Source organism: Denticeps clupeoides, unplaced genomic scaffold (genome assembly GCF_900700375.1).
Source record: "Denticeps clupeoides unplaced genomic scaffold, fDenClu1.1, whole genome shotgun sequence".
NCBI classification, from domain to species: Eukaryota; Metazoa; Chordata; class Actinopteri; order Clupeiformes; family Denticipitidae; genus Denticeps; species Denticeps clupeoides.
Window position 1 is genome coordinate 508,076 of NW_021629784.1, and position 16,238 is coordinate 524,313.

General features: G+C 40.5%; 1 long non-coding RNA gene and 1 pseudogene across 2 annotated transcripts; both read left to right on the plus strand.

The window, feature by feature from the left end:
- Positions 1 to 463: 463 nt before the first annotated feature.
- LOC114774197 (class I histocompatibility antigen, F10 alpha chain-like) lies at positions 464 to 8,163 on the plus strand (annotated as a pseudogene).
- Positions 8,164 to 12,200: 4,037 nt separating this feature from the next.
- LOC114774210 (uncharacterized) lies at positions 12,201 to 15,367 on the plus strand. 2 transcript variants are annotated; one of them, XR_003744756.1, is made up of 5 exons: positions 12,201 to 12,402; positions 12,518 to 12,620; positions 13,303 to 13,403; positions 15,013 to 15,082; positions 15,316 to 15,367. It is a non-coding gene; the product is annotated as an uncharacterized LOC114774210 (long non-coding RNA). The 2 variants fall into 2 exon arrangements; XR_003744757.1 differs by lacking the exon at positions 15,316 to 15,367 and adding an exon at positions 13,564 to 13,730.
- The last annotated feature ends 871 nt before the right edge of the window (positions 15,368 to 16,238 follow it).

Genomic DNA, 16,238 nt, shown 5'->3' on the forward strand with positions numbered 1-16,238 from the left:
CTTCACCACTGACAGATGAACTGAGTATGATTGTTTATCTCGATACAGTTAAACCTGTCAGTGAGTGGGATCTATAAGACAGGAATTGGAAACTGGTGAATCTGTGACAGGATCGCTGGAACACGGCCTGGTCTGTTGTTAGAAGATCTACTGTAATTCAGAATGCAGTTTGTGGGCTGCAGAGCCACAGACCAGACATACTGACCTGTATCCACCACCAAAATAGCATACAGTGGCCATGTGAGCATCAGAACTGGACCATGGTGCAGTGGGAGAAGGTGTCTGTGTTTGAAGAATCAGGTTTTCTTTTACTTCAATGCTTGCCAGGTGTGGATAAGACATGGTGCCATGTTGCATTGTGGGAAGTCTGTACAGGTCTGTACAGGACCAGGTCTGTCACAGCAGGGGACACCCTGACACCTCAGAAAATCCACAAGAACCAGGAAATGTAAGACTATTATTTACCAAATGGTCACAAGTTACTGCATTCAGTTTCTCCCACACGTGCTGCGGTTTTAAGAACTCTGCTACCTGTCTTTAATCCAGCGCTGTGTGTAACATCTGTTGGGTATGTTGGATTGATTTTCATTCTATCATTCTATCTTGTTTAAGGAACTGTATTTACTATATCTGTAGAGCTGTGAAGATTATGTATCATAATAAATGTAAATATTGATATCTTTAATCTCCAGTCTTGTAATAGAATATTCTATCAACTAAAGTTGTTGGGTATACAGTGGCCATGGGCAGCTTCGAAAACCGTAGTTGTCATTTGTTTAATGTGCCTTTTCTCATCCCAGTAGTTAAAAAATATTAGTTTGTGCATCCTGCCGTTATTAAAATAGCCAGAGCTTCCCACTGGAGGAAAAACGTGATGGGCGGGGCTGGATATGGCAGCTTGGAATGAGCACAAAGCATGGAATGTTGTGGGAGGAGCTTCAGTGAGAAACCTGCTGCTCCCCAGATTTTGTTCTCAAACAATCATCATTGGTTCTTAACTTGTGTAAGGAACACAAGAAAATAAGAGGAATTTCCGCAAGGTTCACTACTGGCCCAGCGTCTGTAACGTGTGAATACTGCCGATTTTGATCATTCCGCGGCAATGTGAGAAATAAAAATCTTGGTCATTCTCATCTGTCCCCTTCTGGTCCTAAAAATCGATCTTGCATCAGGAGGTTTGTGATTTTATATATGGTTCAACATTCATATATATGTGTGTATATACAAAAGTAATAGATTTTGTTTGATAAGACTAAGTGGATGATTTTAATGCAAAAAATCTTAAATAGTCATGAACACGAATAATAATTTTGTATTGTCTAAATTGGTCATCTTTATTTTTACCCGATGAAAATTAATGCATGAATTAATGCATTTAAATGCTTATTTTTCAAAACATCAGCTTGTCGTAACAAGTCTGTGCTGTTGGAACAGAAGCTTTTCAGCTGCTTGGCTCTTTATTTGTCTGGGCCTGTCTTGTTAAATATAATTCCTCCGTTTCATGGTGCCTGTTGGCTGCTCACTGTGTGACTGCAGCTCATAGTTTATCATCATATAACAATAACAAAAATGTAAACATTATTATTTATAAGAACTTCATTTGAACCGCGCTAGTATGTGAAACCTCGGCCATATGGGAGGAGCTGCAGTGACAAACCTGAAGCTCTGACTTCTGCCCATATTTAAGTGACGCTGATGTTCTCTACAATCATCATTGGTTATAAACTGTAATGAATGCAGGAAGATACAACCAATTTCCACAGGGTTCTCTACTGGTCTAACGTGTGTAACCCGTGAGGAACTTGTCGTTTTAAAGCTATTCATCTGACAAAATGACAATTCTGCTCATTCTTATCTTTAAAAGCAGTCAGGGGGTTTGTGTTTATATAAATGATACACAGCAAGTACAGCACACTGGGGCAGTGGTGGCCTAGTGGTTAAGGAAGCCGCCCCCATAATCAGAAGGTTGCCGGATCGAATCCTGATCCGCCAAGGCGCCACTGAGCAAAGCACCGTCCCCACACACTGCTCCCCGGGTGCCTGTCATGGCTGCCCACTGCTCACTCAGGGTGATGGATTAAAAGCAGAGTTATGTATTGCTCTCAGGCATTTTATATGGGGAGCATGTTGTGATTGGCTGTATCTATGCTCCCACGGTATATGAACCTCAATTTTTTTCTAAATTATTGGCTGACATTTCCTCATTCTCATGCTCTCGTATACTCTTGGGAGGTGATTTTAACTGCGTTCTAGAACCATCCATAGATCTTTCCCCTCCAAAAGGAGTTAGGCAAAGGAAAAGTCTTAGGCTCTCAGAATTTTGCAAGGATCTGGAATTGTTTGATGTTTGGAGGTTAACTCATATGAGTGAAAAAGATTATACTTTTTATTCTCAGCCCCATCAAACATTCTCACGCATCGACTTATTCCTAATATCGCAAGAGCTTTTGGATAGAACAGGGGATTGCTCCATCGGGATTAGGACTCTGTCTGACCACTCTCCAATTGCAGTGATTGTCTGTCCTCCATATAGAGATCCATATTGTAGACAGTGGCGACTTAACCCCTCATTATTGAGCTGTCCTAAGTTTCTGCAGCTTCTCAAACAACAATGGAATTTCTTTATTGAAACTAATAAATCTCCTGAAGTCACTCCGTCAGTCTTATGGGAGTCGGCAAAAGCTTACTTAAGAGGTGTAATTATATCTTACACCTCAGCCAAAAAGAAAGCGGCAATGAAAAATATAGTGGAACTTGAAAAGAAAATTCTGATTCTGGAAGGAGATTTCAAACTGTCACCTTCCAAAGGTGTGTCCCAGCAGCTTACTGCAGCCCGTCTGGCTCTAGATCAGCTATTAACCAAGAAGGTTGAATCATCTCTCTTCTTTGCCAGGCATAGACTCTATGAGTCAGGGAATAAACCTGGTCGACTTCTTGCACGTTTGGCTAGAGGGAGGACGGAGGCTAATGCAATCTCATCCTTAAAAGATACTTCTGGGACTCATAGGTTTGAAAGCAAAGAATGGATTTTTTTTTTTTATAAAATTGGACTGCCCTCTCTCACAGCTGAAGAGCAAGCAGACCTCTGTAGGCCAATTACAAAAGAAGAAGTTCTTCATTCTATAAAGTCTCTTAGAGGTGGAAAGGCCCCTGGCCCGGATGGTTATTGTCCAGAATTTTATAAAAAAATGGGTAAAGAAATAGCAGGATCACTTACTGAAATGTTTGTAGACTCATTGAAAAATGGTCGGCTTCCACCCACTTTGAACTTGGCAAATATTTCTTTAAGTCTTAAAAAGAATAAACCACCTGACTCATGCAGTTCCTATAGACCTATTAGCCTAATTGGGGTTGATGCTAAGATACTTTCTAAGTTGCTGGCTAAAAGACTTGAGGTGGTTCTTCCTAACCTTATAAACCCAGACCAGACGGGATTTATACAGAAGCGTTTTTCTATCACAAATATAAGGAGACTCTTGAATGTCATACAATATACTAGTCAACAAAACTGTGAGGCAATTTCTGTATCTCTGGATGCAGAGAAGGCTTTTGACAGAGTTGAATGGGGTTACCTGTTTGGGACTTTGCAGAGATTCGGTATAGAGGGAGATTTTCTAAGATGGATTCAAACTATCTACCATTCTCCTATGTCTTGTGTTATTACTAACGGCCTAAGGTCTGATCCTTTCCCACTTGCCAGGGGCACCAGACAGGGATGCCCGCTGAGCCCTCTCTTGTTTGCGCTGGCTCTGGAACCCCTGGCAGAGGCTATCAGACAGAACACAGATATAAAGGGTATATCGATAAGTGGCAATGAGCACAAAATTGCACTATTGTTTCTATCATCACCTGAATTATCTATACCAGCAGCATTATCATTATTTGATGAATTCAGTTTATTCTCAGGGTATAAAATTAACTTCAGCAAATCAGAGGCATTACCTTTAGGTCTTTTTGATACTGAATCTTTAACTAACTTCCCCTTTAAATGGTCGAAATCTGGATTTGTTTATCTTGGGATTGATGTACCAGTTGATTTAAACAAATTATGGAAACTTAATTATGCTCCGATTATTCATACCATTAAAAGTGATCTAAGTCGCTGGCAAGCACTCCCTCTTTCACTGCTTGGTAGAATAAGTTTAATCAAGATGAATATTCTCCCTCGACTACTGTACCCTCTTCAGATGTTACCCTTATGGTTAAGCAGGAAAATCTGTACTCTACTGGAAAGCGCCTTTTCTAGATTTATATGGAATGGAAAAAAGCCTAGACAAAAAATCAGGTCTTTGCAAATGCCAGTGGAATTGGGTGGATTAGCTATGCCAAATATTTTATACTATAACTGGGCCTGCCACTCCAGATTCATTTGGGAATGGTTTAGGTCTTATTATGATCTGTGTCCTACTATAGATTCCTGGTCCTGCTCCCCATTATCTGTCTGGAGCTTGTTTGCCTGTCCCCATAAATATGATGATTCAGTGAGGAAAAATCCAATACTCTACAATTCCATAAAAGTTTGGCGACAGATGTCCGGATTCTTTGGGAGAGATGAGTCTACACTTATGCTGAATCCAATATATGCTAATCGGGATTTTGCTCCTGGCGTAGGCTCACCTCTCTTTAAAACATGGTATATGAAGGGGATTCGTGTACTAGGGGACTTATTCCAGGATGGCTCTCTAATGTCCTTCCAACAGTTACAACAGAAGTTTGATCTTCCAAATCAACATCACTTTGGATATCTGCAAATTCGGCACTATGGTATCTCAAAGCAAAAGCAGGTACCGGATCCCATAGCACCTAGCAGGCTGGAGAGTTTATTTCTCAATACAACCAATGCTGCTCATTTCATTTCTAAATTTTATTCCTTTTTATATGCTAATGACTCTGGACTGTTGAGCACGGTGGCCCGGAAATGGGAGGAAGATCTGGGTAATGTTTATATAGACGATGACTGGCAGGAGGCTATGAAAAGTGTCAGATACACTTTTGTTTGTAACCGGCTTAGAGAGACTCAGTATAAGATTTTACACAGGTTACATATAACGCCAGTATTAATGAATAAGATTGATTCCTCTGTGCCAGCTCTCTGTGTTAAATGCCACACAGAGCTGGGGACAAACTTTCACTGTTTCTGGGGGTGTAGGCTCATCTCAAGATTTTGGAATTTTGTTGCTCATGAAATCAGTACCATCCTTAAGATAAAACTGAAAGCGGATCCTGGCCTTTTTCTTTTGGGGCTCCCGTCTAAAAGACAAGCAACTTCACTGAAACTTGATGCCAAAAGTTATAGATTGTTAGACAAATTACTACTTGTGGCAAGAAAGTGTATTCTTATTAGATGGATAAAAATACTCCCCCCTCTGTCACACAATGGTATAGAGAGATTTTTGCAGTTCTGCCTCATGAGAGGCTGACGGCTGTGCTTAGGGATAATATAAATAGCTTTCAGAATATATGGTCTCCCTTTTTAGATCACTTATCTCCAAATGTGAGAGAAATGGTTTTGTGTGTCAATTAGGGTTTTGCGATGGTTATATTTTTATATCTATATAAAAAAAAAAAAAAAAAAAAAAAATTATAAAGAATGGTCTTGGTTCTGTTGGGTTTTTTCGTGTGTATATATGTGTGTTATAAATGACATGTTTCTATTATGGTATTATTTAAATTCTTTTTTGTGTATTCTTTTTGTTTATAGACTTGTTTTTATTGCTTAAGTTGTTTCTGTATTTTTGAAGTGAAATTCAAGTCACAACACCTTAAAGTGATTGTACATCCATCTGTAAATACTGAATAAACATGTCAAAAAAAAAAAAAAAAAAAAAGCAGAGAACACATTTCGTTGTGTGCACCGAGTGCTGTGCTGTGTATCACAATGACAATAATTTCACTTTCACTTTCAATGGTCGAAAAAGGGGTTTGAACCTGGGTCTTCTGGTTCATAGGCGAGTGTGTTACTACTAGGCTACTACCACCCATAATCACTAATTATTAAATTGTGAATCAGTATTGTTGCTTGACAGTCGGAGATCTGAAGCTGTCAGCCAAAATCATCATGTAGACGTCCACTGTGTTAATATTTATTGAACATAGACTAGCAATTTATATTTTATTTATCTGTTTAATGTGTTTTATTTCAAATTATTCACACACTACATTTAATAGTATAATTAATCTTTGTAGGGAGTATTGAATATATTTTTGCAGTTTTAAATATCTTAAATATTATTCAGTAGTTATATTTATCCCCCTTGGAGCAGAGGGTAATTTAGATATTTTTATTAATTTTTTTTGTTGTGTTTAATATTTATTTACAGGTTCTCGTTCCCTGCACTTTTTCTACACTGCGGTGACGCAGGGAATTAACTTCCCAGAATTCACTGCTGTCGGCATGATGGATGGACAACAGTTTCTGTACTACGACAGTAACATCAGGCAAGCGATTCCCAAAGTGGACTGGATCAAGAATAATGAAGGACCAGATTACTGGACCAGAAATACCCAGATTATTCAGGGAAATGAAGCCAACTACAAAGCCAATCTGGTTACAGCAATGCAGCGTTTTAACCAGTCAGGCGGTGAGTAGAAATCTTATCCTGGTTGTATATCTATCAGGCGTTATTTCTTACTTAAAATACATTTAGTATGACTGCACTGCTCTCAGATCTTTTTGTGCTTATTCCACATTGATTTCAGTTTAATATGAAACACAACAAACATAGAGAAGCAATAACCTTGGTGCATCTACCAATCCCACCACAGAATAAAAGTTACCCTGTATCCCTGCCCTTTATACTCACCACCACAGACTACAGATAACCAGCGCTGCTCACTATTACATTATTTTGTTGTATAAATTATTCATGTTGAAATTTAATCACAGAACACAGTGCCGGGTTTTACTGCTGGGATCCATCAGTACTGGGCATCCTAGAATTTTCCTGCAGTCCCTCTGAGTAAAAATGTACTGAAATTTACCTCTGTCCTGATCTCCTTGTTTTTGCTGAAAACTACAGAAAAACACAAAAACAGCTGTTTTTTAAAAGAGTTTCTCTTTTATGTTTTAGCATGAAGATAGATATGGTCCCATCTTTTTATCAAAACATGGTTTAAAAAAATATTCTCCAGTTTGAAATTCAGCAGATGAATGCAAAACAATAATAACAGTAAAACTTTCTAAAACTCTCTCTTTTTACAGGAAATCACACTTTTCAGCAGATGTATGGCTGTCAGTGGGATGATGAGACTGGAACTACAGATGGATACAGTCTGTTTGGTTACGATGGAGCAGATTTTATTTCACTGGATTTGAGGAGCACATCTTGGGTTGCTCCAGTTCAACAGGCTTTAATCACCAAACAGGAATGGGATGGAGCTGAAGCTGAGTACTGGAAGAACTACCTGATCCAGACTTGTATTTACTGGCTGAAGAAGTATGTTTACTATGGGAAGATCAGTCTGGATAGAAAAGGTACAGCAGCATACAGAAAAAAGAAAAACACAAAAGCTGAGACTGTTTATATGTTATTATTTAGCGCTGAAAATATTCTTAATAATTTTTACATTTGCATCATAAACATTGTTCCCAAATACATTAAATAGGCAAAAAACATAACATAAAAATAAATAAATAAATAAATTTACTAACAACACAGTAAAACAGAGAGACAAAACACAGGAATCATCTACAAATTTAAACATATTTAAATATGTGAAGGTTGTTGGATGATCTGCTGATATGAAAACGTCCTGTTTCTCTTCCAAATTCTGTCCCTGTTCCCCTCCTCTCTTCCTGTCTCTAGTCCCTCCTCAGGTGTCTCTGCTGCAGACAGACCCCTCCTCTCCAGTGGTCTGTCACGCTACAGGTTTCTACCCTGATAAGGTGAAGATCAGCTGGCAGAAAGATGGACAGGACCTGCATGAAGATACATGTGAATGTGAATGAGACGTTGCCCAACCATGACAGAACCTTCCAGAAACGTGCAGAACTCAAAGTGACCCCTGATGAGAGGAAGAAGAACCAGTTCACCTGTGTGGTGGAGCACAAGAGTGGAGACCCAATCCACATGAAAAATACACCTTGAGAAAAGACTAGAGAGGAAAATACCACTTTTGGGAAATTTATTTTGCAGCCATTGCCAATAAAACATTTCACATCAATTGGATGCATTTTTTTAAACTTATACAACATGCAAGTGACACAGCAATTCAATAAAATATCTGCATGGAGACAATAAGGCCAATAAGAATACATGTTTTTAATATATATATATATATATATATATATATATATATATATAGAGAGAGAGAGAGAGAGAGAGAGAGAGAGAGAGAGAGAGAAACAGTCTTTGAATGATTGCAAGATAGATACATTCTATACCACACCGTGGAACATGCTTGCAAAGTAGTGATGGTGAGATGAAGACTCATGAGGCATCGGACCACTTGAGCCAAATGGTTCGAGAAAGGGTTCATGTGCACACGACATGATCACATATGTGTATAATAAAATACTGTTTGAGTGTATCCTGTGTGAATATTTTCACAAAATAGAAGTATTATATGGCAAGTTGTGTATGCTTGTGTAACTTGGAGAATGATGGACAGAACAGGGGAATTTTTATGAATTTTTCTTAAAAAAAAAACAGTTTGGCTCAACAAGGTTATACAAATTGGGGTACAGTCCTTTTGCCTCTCCCCAGTACTCCAGAGGGTTTTCAAGCCTGCTTATATTTGGCTCTGAAAGGCAGCCCTGGACATCCACAGTGGCATCTGCTGTTACATTCTGTGCCTTCCGTGCCTCCATGATTCTGTGGCTAAACGATGCCAGAGTTTGATATTTAAGAGGAAACTTTGAAGGAAAAATTGAAAGCAACGTTTTTTATGTGCAGTTTTATCTCTGAAGGATGTATGATATCATGGCTGTGCCTGGTACTCGCAGGCACAGAAAAACACCAATGCTTTGGTTGCGAAATCACTTGACCATATATATATATATATATATATATATATATATATATACACACACACACACACACACACACACACACACACACACACACTGTGTTCAGACCTTTGGAGATTATTATAGTGAGTCTTCCCATAAATAAAGTGTGACTGAATTCCTTTAACTGTTTCTCATTGTGGCTCCTCAGATAATTTCCATGACAAAACCACAGATCATGTTAGTAAGTGCTTCGGACGCCATCATTTTAGGCCCCTCCCCTAAATGAAGCAAGCCTCAATATGCCACTCATTCTCTCCACCACATGAGAACATTTGGTTTCTTTACAGATATTCAGGAATTTGTACCGAATGATCACGGAAACAGTGTTGCTTTTAATCTGATCTTCATGTGTAAATTACTACATTAAAAACGTGTAGTTATGCAGGATGTCCTACGCATGTCTTACCTTCCATAAAAGCAAAACCAAGTGAAGGCAAGATGGCATCCCACCCAGAAATGACCCCAGAACTTCCCAAGTCCTGTATCAGAACCCACCCTGTGGTGCCCTTCAGTCACTACCTTACGTCCACCCCTATTCAGGTGATGGCGTCTCTGCCATCAGTACAGAGCAACAAATTGATAACTCCCCATAACACTGGACACCCATTTTAACCAATGAACCAATAGGTGGGGGATGTGTGTATAAACAATAGATGTTTGTGCAAAGTAGCCTCATGACAAGCATCCTGCTGCTCTCTGCGCTTTAGCCCTGCAGCCACACCTCCAAACCCCTCTCTATTTTCTGAAGATCAACATCCGCATTGGTGACTTGCAACTAATAAGACGGGTGATTTGGAGGATGCCGAGCCCTTGGTGGGTTTCTCTTTGGGGAAGGGGGCCTACTTTTTTTTTTCTCTCCCCCCCCTTTTTTTCTCTTTGTCATGCCTCACCGTTCATGCAATTTGTGCTTATCTGTTCATCCTCTTCATTCATAACACCTTTCAAATCAACATCCATTTCGTCCTCTCTCTCTGACTCCTGCATTTCTGACTCAGTGTTCTCCTTCTCTGCCGCTACACGACATTCAGCCTCAGATATTGTTGACACTCCCACTTGCTGCACGAGAAGGAACATGCACGGTGTTAAGAGGTTCCTGTGAACAACTCTCTCCTTTCCACCATCCTCTGGTTTTACCACATATGCAAGCATGTTGTGCTGCTTTTTCAGGACAATGTACGGCTGTGGCTCCCACCTGTCCCCCAGGTTTTGTCGTCCCTCAACATGACAAACTTTCACCGGAACCCTATCACCTGGTTCAAAGGGGTGAGATTTTGCCCGTCTGTCATAGTATTTCTTCTGTTGCTCTTTAGCATGCTGAGAGGTCTGATTCGCTTTGGCGTAGGCCTGCAACAGACAGTTGTGGAAGGTCTGGATAGTCTCACTTGTGGTGGACAGCTCAAAAACCAGATCAACTGGGAGTCTGGGATGTCTGCCAAACATCAAGTAGTAGGGTGTGTACCCTCTGGAGTCGTGTCGTGTGCAGTTGGGAGTCATGGCATCCACATATTCATGCCACCTGGGTTTCAAATCCTAAGTGTGCAGAGTCATCATGAAGTGCTGTCTTGACATGTGCAATTTCTCTGATAAAACCAGTTGCTCCACCACCCATCTACCGCCATCTCTGATGGCGTCATGTACCACTAACCTCCTGCACTCTTAAAAGCAGAAGACCCCTATTACACATTTGAATCCTCTCGCTACGGCTGGGCTTCTGTTTCTGGCTTTTACAGAACAAAACTGGACCGATGGCCTCGTCTTCCTTCTGCATAGCATGGATTTCCTGAGCAGTCATAGCTGGTAGTGCTTTTGTCCCCACACACTCATATGGCTGGTTAGGACACATCCACAGATGTTCTGGTTACAAGGCTAACTGTGGTACCTCTTTTCTTGGTTCCATATCCTCCACTAGTTGTGGGCAGGTTAAGAGGACCTGCTTGACCTCCTGATTGGACATTCGAGATAGCGCATCTACATTCTGGTTATTTTTCCTTCTTCTGTGCTGGATGTCAAAGTCAAATATAGAAAGCTGGGACACCCACTGCTGGCCTGTGGCGTCGAGATTACCAGAAGACATCACATACTTGAGCGGGTTGTTATCAGTCAGAACTAAAAACGTACACCCATAGAGGTGGTCATAAATCTTCTTTGTGACTGCCCACTGAAGAGCGAGTAAAAATGTCTATGTGCTGGACACCTCGTTTCAGGTGGGTTCAAGCCCCTGCTGCCATTAGCTATTCCCTCCTGCACCGCACCCAGGCCCCCTCCAGATGCATCTGTTTGCAATACAAATGGGCAGGCTATAGTCAGGGTAGGCCAACACTGGACAAGTCGTCAGGCTCTCTTTCAAGGATGGGAAAGCTTCCTCGCCTTCAGTAGTCCACTCAAAAGGCTGGTCAGGAATCTGGCCACTCCTCCTCCTTTTCCTCCTAGGATCACCCGAGGTGAGGGGGTACAAGCGTCTGTAGTATCCAGCAAATCCCATGAACTGCAGCACTTCTCTACGGTTAGTGGTCTGTGGCCAATCTTTAGTCTTGCTGATTTTCTCTGGGTAAATCCCCTCTGCAGACACTCAGTGATATGTAGAAGATATCTGTAGACTGAGATGGTCTGGATCCCCTGCCACATGTCCTGCAGCCATATGTCATTTGAAGACGTAAAGTTGATTTTCTCTGCATAAGCTCGCTTTGCCTCCTTCATGGCCCAAGACAGGTTGTGGTTTGGACGGCCGACGGTGGTCTTGGAGACGTTGAAACTTGGATCAAGTCGCTCATTTCCTGCTCATGTAGATTCCTTCTCTCTCCTCCCTTATCTATCAACACAAGCCACCCAAATACTCCATAGTAATCTCGTGACTGGATTACTGTAACTGCTGCCCTCCCTCCTGGCTCCCAGTAGCTGCCTGAATCAGATTCAAATTACACATGCTGGCCGACAAAGCACACATCTAAAAGTATGACACTGCCCAGCACCCCAAGCATGGATTACATGCTGGCTGTACAGCAGCAGATGGAGGCGGTTAGCTCGTGAACATCTGGGGGTCAGACAGAAAAGAGCCTATGACCAAAGGACTCGGGTTCCAGCTGGGGGAGCGAGTGTGGGTGTACAATCCGAAATGAAGGAGAGGGTGTTGCCCAAAGCTAACCTCAAGCTGGGAGGTGCTGACATGCATGTCGGCCAAGTCCAAGGGACAGTGGACTATAAACTGAATTTACATTGAAATTTAACAGCAAAATTCTGTTTTCATGAAATATCAGTAGTTGCCGTTTTTTGTAGTGCATTGTGGGAAGACTTGTTCACTTCAGGTTATTGATCGAACAACAACAGTATGTCACTGTTATTTAACGGTATTATATCCTATTTTTGATTTGTGCAACGTGTATTATCACAGCGAGGTACGTTTGCACCTTTATCTATGTTTGTCATATCTTAAAAAAAGTTTTATTAATATTTAATAATAAGTACTTCTGAAAAAAACAACATTATAAAAACATGTGGGTAACTGATCAGGTAAAACAGAGACCTTGGTGGCTGCACACAGAAAACAATCTGGCGCAACACGGAGCTGCGCAGCTTCCATACTACATTAAAACTGCCATCTTCTTGCTAACAGGTAAGTTTGCTGTTCATCGGTTTATTTGTGTTACAATCGATTTCTAAAAATAATGTGGTAAAGACTTGGTCAAATTATCGCCTGGTTACTGTGAATGTGCTCATTTAAAAATGCTCTTGATCTTTCGGTTTATCTTTTGAGCATGACTCGAATGAATCAGTAATTTGTTCGATATTGTCGGAGGGAGCGGAATGACGGACGACGAGGTGAAAAAAGGCTGAAAACAGGGGCAGAGGAGTAGGATACTCGGGTTCCACGCGTCGGCTCTTCAGACTTTTTTAGGGGAGCGGACGTGAGCGATATTTCTCCGGCTGTCCTTTGCATAATGTTTCCCTGTCATTTCTGCTACCGCTACCATGTATGTGAAACACATGAGAATACACAGTAAAGTTTCAAATAGTGTATTCCGTTGCTGCATACGTAACTGTAACAGAAAGTTTAAAAAAGCACGCAGGCTTGAAATCTCACGTGTACAGACACCATAAAAAATATAAGTCAGAAACCACAATGTGCACTACACAGTCATTCGAATGTCATGTTGATTTTTGTGGTGCCAAAAGTTCTAGTTTACCGGACTTTATTTCTCATATCAAAATGCACATTAAAGAGGGTCGAAGAGTCACATGCCCTTTTATGCAATGTGATAAAACGTTATATCTACATTTTCCTGTCATTTATCTAGAAAACATAAAGACGACTCAAGACCATCAATCACAACACCTGAAGCCAGCTGCTCCCAGATCCAGGAGGATACATTTCCATCTGATACACAGTCTGATGAAGGTGAGCGCTGTGAGGAACCAGATGTAAGTCCTGAAAATGTAGATGAGACGTTGTTTTTAAGGAATCGTATTGCTTCCAGCCTCAGTAATTCAGTCAGTCATTGAAGATATTCAGTCAATCCATGAAATCAACCTGTCTCATATTATTCTGCCTTGTGCAGGGAGTAAGTTGGCCTATAGCGTCCTCTAGCGGCTGTCTCGTCATATTATTTTGGTTACTCTGAAAACGGGAGAATAAGAATCCAGATGGCGGAACATAGTGCCGAAGCATTCCCGTATTGAGCTGGAATGAATCCAAGAATGTTGTTGCTTTGGACAAGATTTGTCTGTAAGTATTGGTTATGACGAGATAAGCACTTTCTTTTTTATTTTGTGTAAACGATATAATTGTGTATTTAGAAATGTGTATTTTGTGTTAGTTTGCTGTGCGCATGTAACGAGCTCATTTGCTATGTTGTTTAGCTGATCGTCACATTTGTATTTTTTCAGTTTTACGATGGTCATAGAGAAGGCAATGGTCAGAGGCCATTCTTCAATAAATCAGCACAGAAAAGCAAACACAAGTCTGTTTATTGGAGCATCGTTATCTCGCTGTCTAGCTGGTGGAGACTAGAAAACCCAGAGCGAGGGCAGCATACATATGCTTTTCAAACTTCAGGAAAAGTTAGTTTCACTTGACGTCCCAGAGGCAATGATAAAAATGGTTCTTGAGGATCTTAAAGCTGAAGATCTTTTTATGACATTTAACAGTCATACCTTAAGATCAGATCACCGAAGAAAAACATTTTTCAAGAACAGTTTCCATTATGTTGAGCCGGTGCCTATTCGTCTAGGACAGAATAAAGCATGGAAAAGAGTGTTTAGCACAGTACACACCACTTAAAAAAAAATTTGAATCTCTTCTTGTGCACAGTCATGTCCCATTGAATGACATTTTAAAAGATGTGTGGGATGGTGAAAATGTAACTGCAAACATGCATAAAATAGACAAATCTGCCTTAGGCTTGATCTTATACCAAGACTCTTTTGAAGTTGTGAACCCTTTAGGGTCTGGCTAGAAAAAACATAAAATACTTGCCATGTACCTTACATTGGCATATCTGTGTCCGTATAACAGATCAAGCACTGATCAAATGCAATTGGTGTTTCTCTGTAGAGAACAAGACTTCAAGTACTTTAGTGAAAAATTGGTCATGAGGTGCTTAGTCGACGACCTAAAAGACCTTGAGACTACAGATGTATGTTTTCCTGATGGACTGAATATTAAAGCAATTTTGTGGGTGATAGCTGGTGACAATTTAGGCTCACATAGCATAGGTGGATTTGTGGAGAATTTCAGTGGAAGAACATACTTCTGCTGATACTGTCAAGTAGATAAAAAACATTTCAGCAAGATCCACTTTCCAGGGCCACATTTCGTACAGTGCAGTCATACAAAGATCATGAGGGTTTGCCTCATAGTGGAGGCATCAAGTTCGACTCATCATTCAATGAGCTCTCTTTCTATCATGTTTAAGCTATTCTTGTTTTAATAGGTACATTGTCGAATATTATTAGCACATCTGTTTTTTGGAGATGTTAATTTCTAATTCTTATTCTAATTCTTATAGATGTCTGCCACTCCTGCTGACCTTGAGAAGACTGGTAACCTACCTGCGGGTCCTCAGTTGATCCTGCTTGGTAAGTACAGTGTGTGTGTGTGTGTGTGTGTGTATGTGTATATACACACACACGCACACATATATATATATGCAGAAAATATGCTGTAAATGGATGACCTTAATGTAACTGGTATTTATTTTTATTGTTCACTTTTGCATTTTATAAGCCTGTCTTGGATCATTATTTGTCTTGTTTTAGCTTGTCTTGTTTGAGTTAATGTAAAGGTTGTTTGATTCCTGCTTCTTCTGTAGCTGCATTTCACCTCACCTCTTCACACAAGGTGGATTCTCCAGATTCTCCTGCACTGAATATTATAATAGTATGATATCAATAATATAATATTAACTGTATACTATTAGAATAATATTTGTATTCATTTTATATTTATTTTGCGATTGCACTATGGGAGGTCTGTGTGAAACAATATTTCAACAGTATGCCATGTATACTGTTGTACTGACAACAAATCTCTCATGAATCTTGAATATCCTGCGTTCTGCTATTTATATTGTGTGCAGGTAGTGAAGGTTTTTTCAACTTACACTGAAAAAGGTGAACACTGGCTAATATTTTATCATTGTTGTACTGTAAATGAACCAGGTAACAGCAGGTTTTACGTCAATAATAAATTATTTGGTGTGACATTTTTTTCAGTGTAACAATGTTAAACATTCAGGATTAAACCAGCATAAACCTTTTTAAATTTGGTTTATCTGTTGTCATTTGAAATGGAACATTTCAATGCGTGTGGGGGAGCTTCAGTCCAGAAATGACTTCTGCTCTGGATTTAGTGATGCTACTGTTCTCAACCAAACGGGTATTTTTTTAACTCAGTAACGATCGCAGGGAAATACGAGGAACCTCCAGCTCCTCTAACTTCAGCAGACCGGATCTAATCCTTTCAGGACGATGTAAGGAATATCGAACAATCTGTCACTGTCACGGCCAACGTACCACCTCCGGCCCACCAGAGGGAGGGGGGGTAGACTGGTCTGGGGTTCCCCGTCAGGATATTCTGGATCCTCCACTGCTCCTGAACTTCCACGACCACCACCCTAATCACCCTGAAGCAGAAGTGAGAGCGGGCTCGCTAGTATAAAAGTCAGGTGGCCAGGGGGGACGCTGCCCGCTCTTTTTTGAATTTACTTCCCAGAGACGCCTGACTGATTCTGTT